The sequence below is a fragment of the Halichoerus grypus genome, chromosome 5 (assembly GCF_964656455.1).
Source record: "Halichoerus grypus chromosome 5, mHalGry1.hap1.1, whole genome shotgun sequence".
NCBI lineage: Eukaryota > Metazoa > Chordata > Mammalia > Carnivora > Phocidae > Halichoerus > Halichoerus grypus.
The window spans coordinates 162508464-162524053 of record NC_135716.1 but is presented as its reverse complement, the minus strand read 5'-3'; the positions used below and the strand labels follow the sequence as shown (position 1 = coordinate 162524053).

The window sequence follows — 15590 nt, the reverse complement described above, 5'->3', positions numbered from 1 at the left end:
CAAAGAATACTGCCATAGTAGTAGGAACTAAATAAGACCTAGAATAAAGGCTGCTATAGACCCCCATAACAAAGCATAAAAGCAGTCCCTGAGAGGATCAAACTGATTCCAGGTAATTTAAGTACATTCCACAGCAAAATACAGCAACCAAGAATAGAAAATAAACAATGTTCACTATTCAATAAAAAATTTCCAGGCATGTAAAGAAACTTGTTAACTAAGAGAAAACAAGATAAATAAAGACATACCCAGAAATAACAGGGATGAAAGAACTAGCAGACAAGGATATTAAAATACCTTTATGAATACATTCCACATGTTCAAGAAGTAGAGAAAAATGAGGACAAGAGAAAGAAAAAATTTTTAAAAAGATGTTAAACATCTAGAGACTAAAATATAATACCTGAAATTAAAAATATGCTGAATTAGATTAAAAATAGATTGGGAACTTCAGAAGAAAAGATCAGTGAACTTGAAGACACAGCCTTAGAAACTATCCAAAATGAAGCACAGAGAAACAAAAGACAGAATTAAAATAAGCAGAGAATCAGTGAACAGTGGGACAATATCAAGCAATCTAACATTCATGAATTTGGAGTTCCAAAAGGAAAGGAGATCTGGGGAGGAAGGGGACAAGAAAAAACCTTTGAAGAAATAAGGGCTAAAAATTTTTCAAATTTGATAAAAACTATAAACCCATAGATCCAAGGAGTGCAAATCCACACAGAATAAATAGAAAGAAAATGATTCCAAAAAATATCATGATCAAATTGCTTAAGTTTTAAAAAGAGAATCTTAAAAGTAGCCAGAGGAAAAAAAGACACATTACAGAGGACCAAAGATAAGAAATACAGCAAAGGTATGCCAAGGTGGCTCAGTCAGCTAAGCATCTGCCTTCTGCTCAGGTCATGATCCCAGGGTCCTAGAATCGAGTCCCACATTGGGCTCCTTGCTCAGCGGGGAGCCTGCTTCTCCCTCTGCCTCTGCCTGCTGCTCCCCCTGCTTGTGCTCTCTCTCTCTCTCAAATAAATAAAATCTTTAAATAAAAGGATAGAATAAAAATATAAAGGCAATAAGCCAATAAGAAGATAAAGTCATAAATAAGTAACTTGAATAATCCAAAATTGGGTAAAAAAGAGAAAAAAAGGAACAAAAAACAGGACAAATAGAAAACAAATAGAAAGATGGGCTATTTATATCCAACCATATCGATAATTATAATAAATGTTAATTGTAAACATCTCAATTAAAAGGCAGAATTTTTCATATTGGATTAAAAAGCAAGACCCAATTAAATGCATTCTGTAAGAAACACACTTTAAAAATAAAGACATATATAGGTTAAAAATAAAAGGATGGAAAAGATATACCATGCAAATAATAACCATAAGAAAGCTATAGTGACTATATCAATATTGGGTAGATTTCAGAACAAGGAATATTATCAGGGAAAAAGAAGATCATTTCATAGTAATAAAGGGGTCAATTCATCAAGAGGATATACAATCCATGTGTATGCACCCAGCATCAGAGTTTCAAAACACATAAAGCAAAACTGATAGAACCAAAAAGAGGAAAAGATAAATTTACAATTATAGTTAGAAGTTTCAGTTCTTTTCTCTTAGTAATTGATAAAACAAGTAGACAGAAAAATTAATAAAGATGTAAAAGACTTGAACAACACTACAAATCTGATATTATATATCTATATCTATATCCATATCTATATCTATATTACTCTACCCAGTAACAACAGAATACATGTTTTGGATCATAAAATAAGTCTTAATAAATTTAAAAGAATTAAAATCATGCAAACTATATATTTTCTGAGCATAAGAAAATTATACTTGAATCTATAACATAAAGCTATTAGGAAAATCCTAAGTATGTGGAAAGAAAGTAGCTCATGGGTCAAAGAAGAAATCACAAGGGAAAGTAGAAGATATTTCGAACTGAATGAAAACAAAAATGTTACACATCAAAATTTATGGGATATAGCTAAAGCCATACTTAGAGGAAAATTTATAGCATTAAACCACCTATATTAGAGAAGAAGATCTCAAATCATTAATCTCAGCATCTACTTAAGAAGCTAGAAAAGGAAGAGCAAGTGAAATGTAACAAAAGAAAGGAAATAATAAAGATGAAAATGGAAATTAATAAAATAAAATGCAGAAAAAGTATAGAGAAAAATCAATGAAATGAAAAGCTGGTTCTTTATGAAGGGGGGGGAAATCGGAGGGGGAGAAGAACCATGAGAGACAATGGACTCTGAAAAACAAACTGAGGGTTCTAGAGGGGAGGGGGTTGGGAGGATGGGTTAGCCTGGTGATGGGTATTGAGGAGGGCACGTTCTGCATGGAGCACTGGGTGTTATGCACAAACAATGAATCATGGAACACTATATCTAAAACTAATGATGTAATGTATGGGGATTAACATAACAATAAAAAAATTAAAAAAAAAAAAAAAAAAAGAAAAGCTGGTTCTTTGAAAAAAGCCAATAAAATTGATGTAGATCTATTTAGAATGACCAGGGGGAAAAAAGAGAAAAGACACAAATTATCAATAATAAGAATGAAAGATCCTACAGACATTAAAAGGATCCTATAACCAATAAAGTAAACAACTTAGATGAAATGGACAAATCCGTGGAAAGACACAAGCTATCAGAGCTCATTCAAGAAGAAATAACTTGAATAGTAGTCCTTTATCTATTAAAGAACATAAGCTCTTGGCATAAAAGCTTTCCATAGAGAAAACGCCAGGCCCCGATGATTTTACTGGTGAATTCTACTAAAGATTCAAAAAAAGAAATAAAACCAATGGTCTATAAACTCTTCCAGAAAATAGAAAAAGGAAATTCTTACCTACTCATTTTATGAGGCCAGATTTACTGATACCAAAACCACATAAGGCTATTATAAAAAGAAAAAAAAACAACAACAAAACAGAGAAAAGACATTAAAGATAAAGAACACAGCAGAAAACATGGAGAGAGAAAGTGGCCAGAGGACTGACCCTGACAGTGCCTCCCAAGTGCAAACCCCTGTATAGTGTTTCATTGCATGAACTTGGAGTCACACTGCCTGGGTTCAGGTCCTAGCCCCACTACTTGCTAGTTACATAATTTTGGCCAAGTCACCTAACTTCTCTGTACTTCAATGTCCCCATTTTTAAGTGGAGATGGTAACAGAACTCCCCTCATATGGTTGTTATGAAAATTGAATGAATAAATACATTTCAAATGCTTATAATAGTACCTGGCACAGAGTGAGCACTACACAAGTGTTTGCTGAAATTACAATTATTATTCATGTTATATTAGTTGGTTGTCACCTTTATTAAGTCATGGTATGTGTCCTCAAAATGAACGAAGCAGCATAAGAAGTGACTATTCTCATTGTATTAGTTCCCTGTGGCTGGCATAAGAAATCACTTCCTGGCTTAAAACCACAGAAATGTATTCTCTCGCAGTCCTGGAGGCTGGGATTTCAATACCAGTTTCACTGGGCTGAAATCAAGGGGTTGGCAAGGCTGCATTCTCCCTGGAGATTCTCAGGGAGATTCCACTCCTGGACTCTTCCGAGTTCTGGCAGCTGCCAACATTCTTTGGCTTGTGGCTGCACCCCTCTAATCTCCACCTCTGTGTTTACATTGCCTCCTCTTCTCTGTGTGTCAAATCTCCCTCCGCCTCTCAGAATGACATTTGTGGTTGGATTTAGGGCCTACTCAGATATCCAGAATAATCTCCGCATGTCAAGATCCTTAATTTAATCACATCAGCAAAGACCCCTCTTCTTTATAAGGTAACATTTATAAGTTACCTTATATATAGGACCTAATTATCTTTGGATAGGCATTATTCACCTATTATACCCATCCCTGGGGTAGACGGATCTTGTAGAGAAATTACAACATATATAATATTTTTTAAGAGGACATTTAGCTCTCTCTACAACAAACCTGTTAGAATATGCAACATGCCAAGGCACAAACTTTTCACCTGATAGGTCCCTAAATTGTGAGCATCGAATCCATAATGAACTACAACATCTCCTAGGACTAACATACAAACTAAAATCCATAAAATTAAGACAAACATCACAAACTTTGGGGGAGGGGTGCTACTAGAAACTTACTAAGTGCCTTCCTATGATCCAAATAAAATAACTTATTAAAATGGCTAGTAAGAACCAAGAACTAGATTTGACAATGGCAGTTGTCACTAAAGGTTGAAAACAATGGGCTCACTCTTGATGACCACAGGTACCCCACCCAGACCCTGCATATTTACCCTGTGCTCCACAGTAGTGAAGAAATTAATTTCTAGAATCAGGCCTGAGTTCAAGACCTGACACTATTATTATTAGTGATGTGACCTTGGACAAATCATTTCACCCCTTTGAGCCTGTTTCTTCATCTATAAAATAGGAGTAATAAGTTCTTACCCTGCAGAGTGGCCGTGAGGTTTAAATAAGAACTCATGTAAAGTTCTAGCATGGCAATTAGCATATAGAATAACAGCTCAGTAAATCATAATCACAATTTATTATTATGTACTAAACACTACTATTTCTAATAAAACACTATCTGCTATTCTATCGCAGTAGAAATATCCTCTCATCTTCAATTTCCTTATTTTCAGAGTGGGAGGAGTTTTTCTTTTGGGGACTGTGGTCTCAAGGTGAAAGGTATTAACACCACATAGAAAAAGCCCGGAAAATAACACAGTCTGCAATTCTGGTATCCTCCTTGGGGTAAGAAGAAAAGAAGGATGAAGAGAGTAAGGACTCTGTAAACCAGTAAAGGACAGGAAGTAGGGCCTGAAGAGTTTAATGTAGGACTAAGCGCTCTAACCTAGAATGCCTGATGTTTGGGGTAATGAAACAAGATGAAGAATTTAAATAGCAAAAGTCTAAAAAGGGGGATGCAATTGATTCACTCGGCATAGGAATTCACTAAATGATGAGAACTCTGCACTTAAGAGAGAGGAAAGTTGAGAGGAGTGAGTTATGACAGGGACAGGGACATCACCATGAGCACAGAAGGCCAACCCAACCCAGCTCATCTTCACACACACAACACCAGCCCTGGGACCGAGGTGAAGTGGAAGGTGGACAGGAGAGCCGAAAAACTCAAGCAAGCTTTTGTTTAGGACAAATAAGATCCTGCTAGCGACTCCAAGGCATGGGTAGCGTGTGGCTTGTCTCAGGATTTCCAGCAGTTAGCCCTGTACCTGGCATGTCATCAATCAATCTGGGCTGGAAGAACAAGTGCACATACTCAGTGAAAATACCGGCAGGAGATGAGAAGTCGAGCTAGAGGTGCCCTTCTGATCTTGAGACTGTGTGTCCAGTCTTGCTCCTGTCCAAACCATTCTCCGGACTGCAGCTCTGAGCCCCTCACTGCTTCAACACTTCTCTGGGGCCTCCAACAATAGGACCAGATTCCTTAGCTTGGCCAGCCAAGCTTTTTGTGTTTGCTCCTGGCCTACTTTTCAGCCTTGTTTCTGCCGCAATCCTCCCCGTATGCTCTGCTCCAGTCATGTCAGATGATTTGCAACTCCCCGTGTATACTTGCTCTCCTGCGCACGGACACCCCACCTTGGCATATACTGCTCCTTCTGTCTGAGCTGCACTGTCCGCCTAAGGGCTCCCTCTCCTCCTGTCATTACCTCATTTGTCACTTTCTTCAGAAGGTGACTTTTCTAAGAATTAAGTGATCCCTCCTCTAAGCTTTCAAAACACCTTGTCCATACTTCTATTAATGACAGTGAGTATGATACCATAATTAATGTTTCCATGTCTGTCTTCCTTTATAAACCTCTGGGGTGCCAGGATTGGAGTCCAGTCATCTTTGCATCCCTAGCTACTAGCATGGGGGTGCAGAGCTTTAAAAATGTTGAATAAATGAACAGATTTTAAAGACCCAAAGTAGAAGTAGAGCTTAAATTTTTGAGTGACCAAGACATAGCAAGACACTAAGACAGTTAGGGATAGGCGGGTCCATCCCTATAATCAGAAGATCCCGTCATGGATGGCAGCTACAAGACTTCCTCCAACTGTCCCCTGTTATCACGATCAGAGACAGAATTTGGAGCTCGACATATGAAGGCCTGCCCCAGTATGACGTCCCCTGTCTTATATGATTCCCAACCATTTCTCACACTGATTTTGCCTTTGAGAAGACAACTTGATTTTCCTATGCTTTAGTGTCACCATCTTTTGTGAAGTAACTCCTATTTCAAAGTGCTCCAAAAGCCAAATTCTTCTCTCCTACTCAAATTCTCATTTTCTCTCTCTCTTACAAAGTAGAATGGAAAACTTCAGGGCTAAATTAAGGATGCAAATAATCTGAGCCCAAACTTAGCATACAACTTTAGGGAAATTATACCTCTCTATACCTCAACCAGCTCTTCGTTCAAATGGAATCAACCCTACTATCTAGGAGGACACAGGAAATAATAAAAGGTAGAGCTTACATGGTGCATATTATGCACCTCACATGTATTAACCTGTTTAATTCTATATTTCTTCAAGGTAGGTACTATTATTATCCTCAATGTGCACAAGGAGACTTGAATAAGGCTGTAAAACTCAGTTAATGAGTGGTAGAGGTGGGGCTGGAACCTGAATGGTCTGGTTCTGGAGTCCATGCTGTTAACCATTACCCTCTACTGCCCTCTCTGCAGGCCACTGAAAGGTACCATATGCAGTACAAAACTCCAGCACATTAAGGCAAAAGGGCAAACACTGAATGATAGGCCTCAGATACGCAACAGTGTTATACATTTCAATCCAAATGCATTTTACAGCCAAGATTTCAGATCTCAAACCACCCATCGTTTAGAGCTAAGATATTAAGGGTCTCTTATGATTTTAGCTATCTAGGAGACAGATTTGTCCTTTACTGGTACTAAGCCTACAATTCAGATGACACTGTCACTAGATGAGTATCGACCTTAGGGTGTGACATTATGGATCAATGGGTTAGGTATTTCTCAAGAATGGTGACCTGAGAATAGAAATATGGCAGAAAATGCCCTTGTGTTCATGCTTTTTCTACAGAAACAGAATTTAATTTTTTAAAAAAGCATTAAATATTTAGGTCCATATTACCCTTTATTCAAAAACTTAATTTAGATAAAATTTTAAGACCATCCACTAGGTGTGATATAGTACCTTCAAATTATTATCAATCCTTTCTAATCATATTCCCTTTGGGCAATGGGCCATTTAGAAAGTGCTGAATACATATGTGTTGAATGAATGAATACCGTTTCAGAGATGGATTCAGAACTCTGCATTTCCGATGTTTTCTCAGAAGTAACGGGTGCCTTATAATAGTCATATTTGCTCTGGAGAACTCTACTACTCAGTCCTTCTTTAAGAGGGAGAACTTACTCCTCAAGTCTCTAGAAAAGCCTTTAGGCTTTAGCCACCCTTATCTGTACCCATGGTTTCTACATTGTTTTCTTCCCCCATCAGAGAGAGAACAGAGAAAGATCAGGTTACATTGCTTTCTTGGGCCTGCATAAATTCCTGTGAGGTTCTCTCTTCTGTCAGGAAAAGTTTCCCTGGCAACCATATTTACACACTCACTTAATTCCCTCCCCTCCTTTGATTTGCTGGTTGGTATAAAAATTAATTTGCATTGAATTGCTTAAGCTTACAAGTTAATCAGTTTAACAGACTCACAAAATTTTAGAACTTGGTTTCTGGCCAAAATTTGCTTCTTAAGGAGCCTGTCTCCTTTCCTTTGAAATTTGAATGTAATTCTCTTCAGTTCAATATTTTTCAACATATATAGTTTCTGGCTATAGGTAGAGAAAAGAATATTCTCCTAAGGGCATCTGGCCAATATTATTAGTTAGGAAGATCAAGAGAGGAAGAGGTGCCTCTGAATTAATTCAGAGTAAGCAAGGAGTCAAATTCCCAAAGATCAGCTATGATAAAGAATGGGAAGAGTCAAGGACCAAGACAAAATGTCTGGGGCATACGAAATGATGAACACCTAAGATTCTGGGTGATCAGAGTTCAGGACCTGGATAACAGGAATGGAACATGAGTATCAAGAATGGAGTGTCATTAATTCATCCACCATGTATTTATTAAGCATCTAATAGTACTTGGTGTTGGGAATACAGCAGTGAATAAGCCAGACTCAGGTCCTGCCTTCATAAGGTTTTTGTCAAATATTTAAATAGTGAACCAATGTTGGCTTGGTTATTGAATCGAGTATCTTTGGGCTAGGGGCTCATTATACAATTTCCTACAAGGGTCAGAACTGGTTTCAGATGGATGGAGAAGGGACTTAACCGACAGAAACAAGTTCGAGAAGCCCTCCCTGGAATAGGTGAGTTGGCACATCAACAAGTCTTTGATATGTATAATAGTCTCTTTACATCTTCAACAACAATGATACTTGAGCCTCTAGACAAGGAAATGAAGAAGGGTATATTTATCACAGGGCACAAGGCTAGATACTTTGCAGTATATATGTTTTCTAGAGTAAAAAGTATATAAAGGTACAAGCTATTCTTTTTTTTTTTAAGGTTTTATTTATTTATTTGACAGAGAGAGACACAGCGAGAGAGGGAACACAAGCAGGGGGAGTGGGAGAGGGAGAAGCAGGCTTCCTGCAGAGCAGGGAGCAGGATGCGGGGCTCGATCCTAGGACCCTGGGATCATGACCTGAGCTGAAGGCAGATGCTTAATGACTGAGCCACCCCGGTGCCCCAGGTACAAGCTATTCTTAAGCATAGTCAACAACTATTTATTGAGCATCTACTATGTTCAAGGAATGGTTTTCAGAACTGAAGCTATGGATATGAAAAAGACATAGTTCCTTAGCAATTACAACACTGTGGTAAGTGCTAAAATGAGATGCTAAAGCACAAAGGAAGGCCAGAGAGGAAAGATACTAATTCATTAAAAGCAAGTGGGGAGGGGCGCCTGGGTGGCTTAGTCGTTAAGTGTCTGCCTTCGGCTCAGGTCATGATCCCGGGGTCCTCGCATCGAGCCCCGCAACGGGCTCCTTGCTCAGCAGGGAGTCTGGTTCTCCCTCTCCCTCTGCCCCTGCTTGTGTCCCTTCTCTTGCTGTGCTCTGTCAAATAAGTAAATAAAATATTTTTTAAAAAAAAGCAACTGAGGAAATGCTTCTGAGATGCAATGCTTGAATTGAATCTTAAGAGATAGAGAAGTTTGTTGTTTTCAGCTGATAGATTTGGTGGTAATTTGTTACACAGCAATAGATAACTACTACATGCCTTATGGCGACTCTACCACTAGCACAAATAGGAGACCATGGAGAACACCTGGCCATCTAAACTTTGTTTCCTGACATATACCATAGGTTATACTCCGAATCTCTTTATAGTTTTAATCTTACATATCCTTAGGCTCACCTGGTCCAAATCAGGAGTAGAAAGTGAGATCAAGCCCTCTGGGAATGGGAATGACACACGGAATGAGAGAAAGCAACACAATCTCAGGCTTGTTTGATATCCTCCACAGAAGAACCTAAGTTGGCTGGTGTTCGGACCTGGTCAGGTGGTCAGCTAGTATCACGTGGTGTAAGGACTCGGTCAGTACTAGCCAAATAATTACTCCGAGGGACCAGGAGTGGGAGGAACGAGAGAATGAGTAAAAGTTGTTTTTGAGAGAGCAGTAATCAGGAGAACCAGAAAAACTTCATTTGTTGTCAGTGCCAAGGAATGATTGTAAAGCCAAAAATAAGAGATAATATCAAAGATTAAGTTTTCCTGATTCAGACAAGCAGATAAAAGAATAGACCAGGCAACAAAGACAAGGGTGTCATGTTCCCATGAGCATTCAAGACAAATGTGGTAAACAGGCCACACTGTTCAAAGTTTCTGGGTAGTCCCTGGTATGGGGGTGAAGGGGTAGCATCAGCCTGACTAAAAAGGCATCAGATTAGGGCAGATAAGTTGTATTACATCTGTTCAATCCCAATTTCTGTTTTAGCAGGTTAAAAAAAGCTTGCCATAGCTTCCTACAAGCAAATGGGAATATCTGACTAAAAAAGAATAGAAATGAACTCATTTCTTATTTAAATTGGGAGTATCAACAGCATCAGGACTGTAACTCTACCTAATAATACTCTCAAGACGTGATGGATGAGTTTCCAGGAGCCATTCCAGGTAATAATTCCTTGCCTCTTTATTCTCTTATCTTCATACTGACTATCTAGTTGAACCCTAAAATATTCCCCATTTGCCCTTAATATCAGGAGTCCAAAATGAGAAGACCACAGAAAAATGTGATGGTGCACCATGACACAACAAGGACTTTGACACACTACACAATCAAAAGAAGGGATCCAGCACAACATGCTTTTCCAGCTTCAGGAAGTAGTACTGATACCTTCAGGCAGAACTTATTCGATGATGTGTGGGGTCCAGTGCAAAATGATGTGTGGGGTCCAGAGCAAGACCCTTGTTAAAAAATTAAGAATTTCAAGATAGCAACAACGGAGCATTAAACCAAGTGAGGAGACCTTCTAAGTGCAGGGCCCTAGGAGATTGCCTAGGTTGTGTACCTGCGAAGCTGGTCCTGCCTTCAGGGACAGTATAGCATGGTCCTTTAGAGTCAGAGTTGGGTCCAAATCCCATCTTTGCCACCCATTATTTATGTGATCTTAGGCAATCTATTTAGCCTCTTCATATGTCCAAGAGGTTGTGTGCTTGTAATCCAGTATTGTGAGGATTAAATGGGATAAGGAATAGAATGTATACAAAGTGTTTAGCACATGGTAAGCACTCAACAAGTGGTAGCTGAACTATTATTGTTCAGTGAAATATGCAGGTAATTATCAAAGCAGTAAGTTTAAGAAATGAATTGCTGAACTGCTATTAAGGATATGAAAGCATGTGACTGGGATTTTAGGGCAACTAAATGAGGCAGACAAGGAAGATCGAATCTTCTGCTTGGCTCTTCTGCCTTCTCTAACCACTTTCCTACTTCTCTCTTCCCATGTATTGCAAAGCATACAAAGGGTGATGTACATGCTGCCTCCATTTTTTATCCACAATCCTCTTTACTCTGGCATTTAATATCCCCATGGCCACCCCCTTCTCAAAAAGTTACTAATGACCCCGTTTACTAAATAAAACGGGCATTTCCCACTTTCTCTGTACAATTTCATACTGCTGACTGATTCCTCCAGCTCGAAACCCTCTCTTCTCCTTTCTGACTTTTGTTAACTAACACTGCACCCTCATGGCTAACAGCATGTCCAGTCAGCCTTGCATCTATCCAGTACACAAATGGTCGTGAAGAGAATGCATTTGTTGGATGAATAAACTAGATGGTGCTTTGGCTTCTCTGATATTCCTTCTTTTCTACCATACTAACCCCATTTCTTCTTCCTACCTCCCTAGATGTGGGCTTCTCCAAGCTTCAGCCCTTGGTCCTCTATTCTTCTGTTTCAATGCTGCTACCTCTGGTCGACTAAGCTAATCACATGGCTTCACTGATCACCTTCTCTACATAAGACTCCTTGACTTCTCTTTTTTGAGCACTAGCCCCCCACTTCCAAATACTTATGGGACATGTCCACTTGTGAGTTCCAGTATCACCTCAGGATATCTAGCATCTAGCTTTTCCTCTTCTCCCCAAACTGGCTTTCCTTTTTGTCTTATCTCTGTTCATCTTGTCACCCATGTTCAAGGCTGTATATGATTCTTCCTTATTTCTTGCCCTCCATATCCACAGTCATAGAGTCCTGTTCATGTTTCCTTTGTGATACTTATTGAATCCATCTTTTATTTTCACTGCTGTCACCCTAATTCAATTCCTTACCCCCTCACATCTAGGCTATGTAAATAATGTACTAGCTGGTTGTGCAGTTCTCTTTCTATCCCTACTAAAGTTTATTCTCCACACTGTTGTTGAGAATCTTCTTAAAAATACTTTCACGACCCCACATTTTCCTAACCAAATATCTTCAGACTTTCCATCATATGGGATAAAGTTCTAACTCCTTAGTTCAGCATTCAATGCCTGTTCAAGTCAGGCTTCAATCACCGCTTCCAGTCTTACAACTTCTCTGCTTAAACCTGATCTTGCCAGACTGGTCCCTGAAAACTTTCTTCCATACTCTAGTCCCATGCTTTATAAACATGATTTTTCCCATCCGGAAATTCCTTCCACCCTCCTTCTCTCAAGCCTTCCTTTGTAATCATAGTCCATAATGATCTTTCTCCTTTTTTTGACTCCTTTAATACCACATGTTTCAGCACTTTGAAAACTTACTGAATGGCTGCTTTACATTTAATCCTCACAACTCCATGAGGTAGGTGGCATTGTTACAAAGAAACAAAGTCAACTAACTTGTCATATAGCAAGTAACTGGTAGAACTGGGATCCAAATCCTTGCCTGAGAATAATCCCCAAACTACACCACCTCTCCCATTTTCCTGTCTCTTCCAAACCACAAATACGGCACAGTATTTGCACACAAGCAGGTGTTCAGTAAACATGGTGATTGAGAAAATTGCTTAAATAGCACCCGTGACTCTCTAGCACTTACAGAATTGTCAATCCTAGCAATGCGTATTAGGCACATCAACTTCTTCACGTTGCTTGATCTGTAGCATTGTTCAAGATGGGATTTGCCAAAACTTCACCACTATCCATTCTAAAAATTAATGTTGGTTTAAGCAAAGCTAAAAGGCCTTTATCTGATTCAAACATTAGGTGAGTTTTGGGGATGTCCATTGTATTACCTCTTGGCCCATCCTTGTTGTTTCCAAATGATTAGGAAGTGAACATAGGCTGGCTAGTTGATGGCTTATGAGGTAAAATGGACTATTTAGAGTTCTGGAGGTGGATGCTAAGGCAGCAGAATAGGATTTCTCTGCTTTGGTAGCTAAGCACTTGGTAAAAGAAGCCCAATAAAAGTGCATCGTGGGTGGAAAATGAGATCAAAAGAGGATAAGAGTAAGGAGGGAGACAGAACAGAAAGAAGGAAATGCTAGAAATATTCTATCGAGAAGATGGTGCTGTCCTTTTCTGAATAGTTGCTTGAAGCTGTCGGATCCAACCCTGTCCTTTGTGGCTGGCACCATGTAACAGTGGGTTCTGTCACTTCTGCATGATTCATGGCTCAGTCCTGAACTGCTTGTCCTGACCCATATCACAGGCCAGATCCTCTCTTGCTCCAGATCCTCCCGGCTTCTGACCTTATTACTCACTTCCTCAGGTCTCAGAAACCTGACCTCACAGATCTGACATTCAGCATTGCTTCCCTGGTTATGCCCTGTATTTTTGTCTTGTTGTCTGGTGTAGATCTGTCCTCTCAGGATTGTGCCCCTATTGCCACACATTCTACCCAGTGTCCAGGCCTTCTACCTTGGAGCTACTGCAAAGTATCCCTTTCCTATCTCTGTATGTTGGACTGTTACTTGGATAGATACAAGTGGCAAAGACCAGGGGTGAGGCTCAGAAAAACTGATAAGGGGAAAAAGTGGGGAAGAAGAACAATAAGAAGGAAAATACCACTGGAAAATTGTAGAGGCAATTAGAAATTCTAGATTACTTTTGGAAACTTACTTTATCAAGGAAGGAAAAAGGCCATGGCTACAATATAAAGCCATTGCCTAGGGATACCATACTCTTCCAGTGTCTATATTCACTCTCTCCTCTGCTTTGGCTGCCCTTCCTGTCCTTCCCAATCTTCTCTGCGAGGCAAACTCCTATTCATCCTTCAAGATCTTGCTTAAACGTGTTCTTTTCTGGAAAGCCTTCTCTGACCCTCTCAGACAGCTAATTGTTCCCTCCTTTGTGTTTCCACAGCTCTTTATACACACATCTATTATGCTATCACTTTTACTGGCAATTTTATTTGTCTCTCCCACTACTTCTTTGAGGACAAGGACTAATTATCTTATTCGTCTCTGCATCCCCAAGACATAGCACAAGACACAGCAGAGTGCCTGGCATATAGCAAGTGTTTGTTGTTGCGTGATAAAAGACATCAAGAGCGGTAAGAAGTGCAATTTGCACTTCACTTGCAAAAATCAAATTGGTTCCTCTACTTTTCATGTGTAACCACGTTTTCCCTTGATTTGGGAGAAACGACTTTAGACTCATAAAGGAAATTCTATTGATATCACTGGCACGTTAGCCAGTTTTTCATCCCCATTGATGATAGCAACATCCCCCTCACCGCACTCTGCCAAGAAGCTCCCAGGGCAAGCTTAACATTAGTGGCACATCGCCCATCCTACCATCTCTGTTGTAGTGAAAGCTAAATTACACCGTGAGCCTAAAGCCGCCACCGATCTTAGTGAACTGGTGTGGTTGGGGGAGGGGAGGTGGATAATCCAAAGAACACACTGTTAGCCGACCTAGTAGAAGGGCGAGAAAGGAAGATGAATTTAAACCTTGCCTTATAAAAAATTTGTTAGAAACTCACGCAAAACAGCCGCTTCCTCTGGACATGACAGACCCGATCCAGGTGTCCGGCAGTGACCTTTGCCCATGAGTGTCAGGTCATCACCCAGCACAGAAAACAAGGGGCCAGTGCCTTTCCTGGGCATCCCTCCTTCTCAAACCTGGCAAATCTTGGGGCCTGGTTTTCCTTTAGGGGATTGTCCTCTCCTCCCAGCACCGGCAATCCCCAGTTCCCTCTGCCGGTGCCCCCCCAAGCACCAATCTCGCTTTCGTCCCACGCGGGGCGGGGGGGAGGGGCTCCTTGACTCCGGGTCAAAGTGCCGGCGGCCGGGCTGTCAGGCCCGACTGAGTAGGGGGACGCCGAGGTCAGGCCGGACCCCCGGGTCTCCTCGCACTCTGCGGGACGAGCCGAGCGGACGCAGGCCGCGCCAGGCCACGGGCTGCCGAGGCGCGGGCCTCTGCGCGGAAGGGACTCGGCCCCCGAGAAGCCGCGCGAGCGCCGGTGCTCCGGCCAGTCCCCCTCAGCCTGCCGCAAGTGCCGGCCCCGCAGCTGCCCCGCAGCCCTCGCCGCCGCTGGGTCCCGGCACCCTGCGCGTCGCGGCCGGTCGCTCCGCGGGCCCGACTGCCGGGTGCCCGCGCGGGCCCCGCGCCCCGGATCCCGGGTCAGGCCGCCCGCCGCCTGCCCGCCCGTGCCCACCGCAGTGCCCCGCCCCGCGCGGCCCGCCCCGGTCGCCGCGCCCCGGCCCGGGCGTGACAGCTGGGTGCCCAAAGGGTTAAGCCGGCAGCGCAGCGACCCGAGTGCCCCGCGCGCTGCCCGTCCGCCGCGAGCCGGCCCCAGCGCGCACGCGCCCGCCCGTTACCTGCGGTCGCGTTCGCGCTCCTCCTCCACCTGGCCGCTCTCTCCCGGGGGCCGCCCCTCAGCCCGCCCCCTCGGCTCGGCGCCGCGCACCCTGCTGGCTACTCGGACACAGCCCGGGGAGGAGGGGCGTGGGGGGCGATTACCATATATTAGCATACCAGCGCGCGTCACGTGGCCTCTCCAACCAATGGTCACTCTGGAAAGGCGGGGATTGGGTTGAACACGCCTAGGTGCTGCTCCGGGCCTGAACCGGTGGCCATGGCAACGGCTGGGAGGACGGGAGGCGGGGAGAAGCGGGGAGGCACTGG

The 15590-nt window shown here is 42.0% G+C and overlaps 1 protein-coding gene across 7 annotated transcripts in view; it reads right to left on the bottom strand.

Moving 5' to 3' along the window:
* PHC2 (polyhomeotic homolog 2) overlaps positions 1 to 15369 on the bottom strand; it is a 110663-nt gene extending 95294 nt beyond the window's left edge. For 3 of the 7 annotated variants that reach the window (XM_078073444.1, XM_036065257.2, XM_078073447.1), the window contains exon 1: positions 15284 to 15369. The gene's annotated coding sequence lies outside the window, so the exon portion shown is untranslated. Of the gene's footprint in view, positions 1 to 14445; positions 14667 to 15283 lie in introns of those variants that run through there. The other 4 variants (XM_078073448.1, XM_078073449.1, XM_078073450.1 and 1 more) reach the window with 2 other exon arrangements.
* Positions 15370 to 15590: the final 221 nt, after the last annotated feature.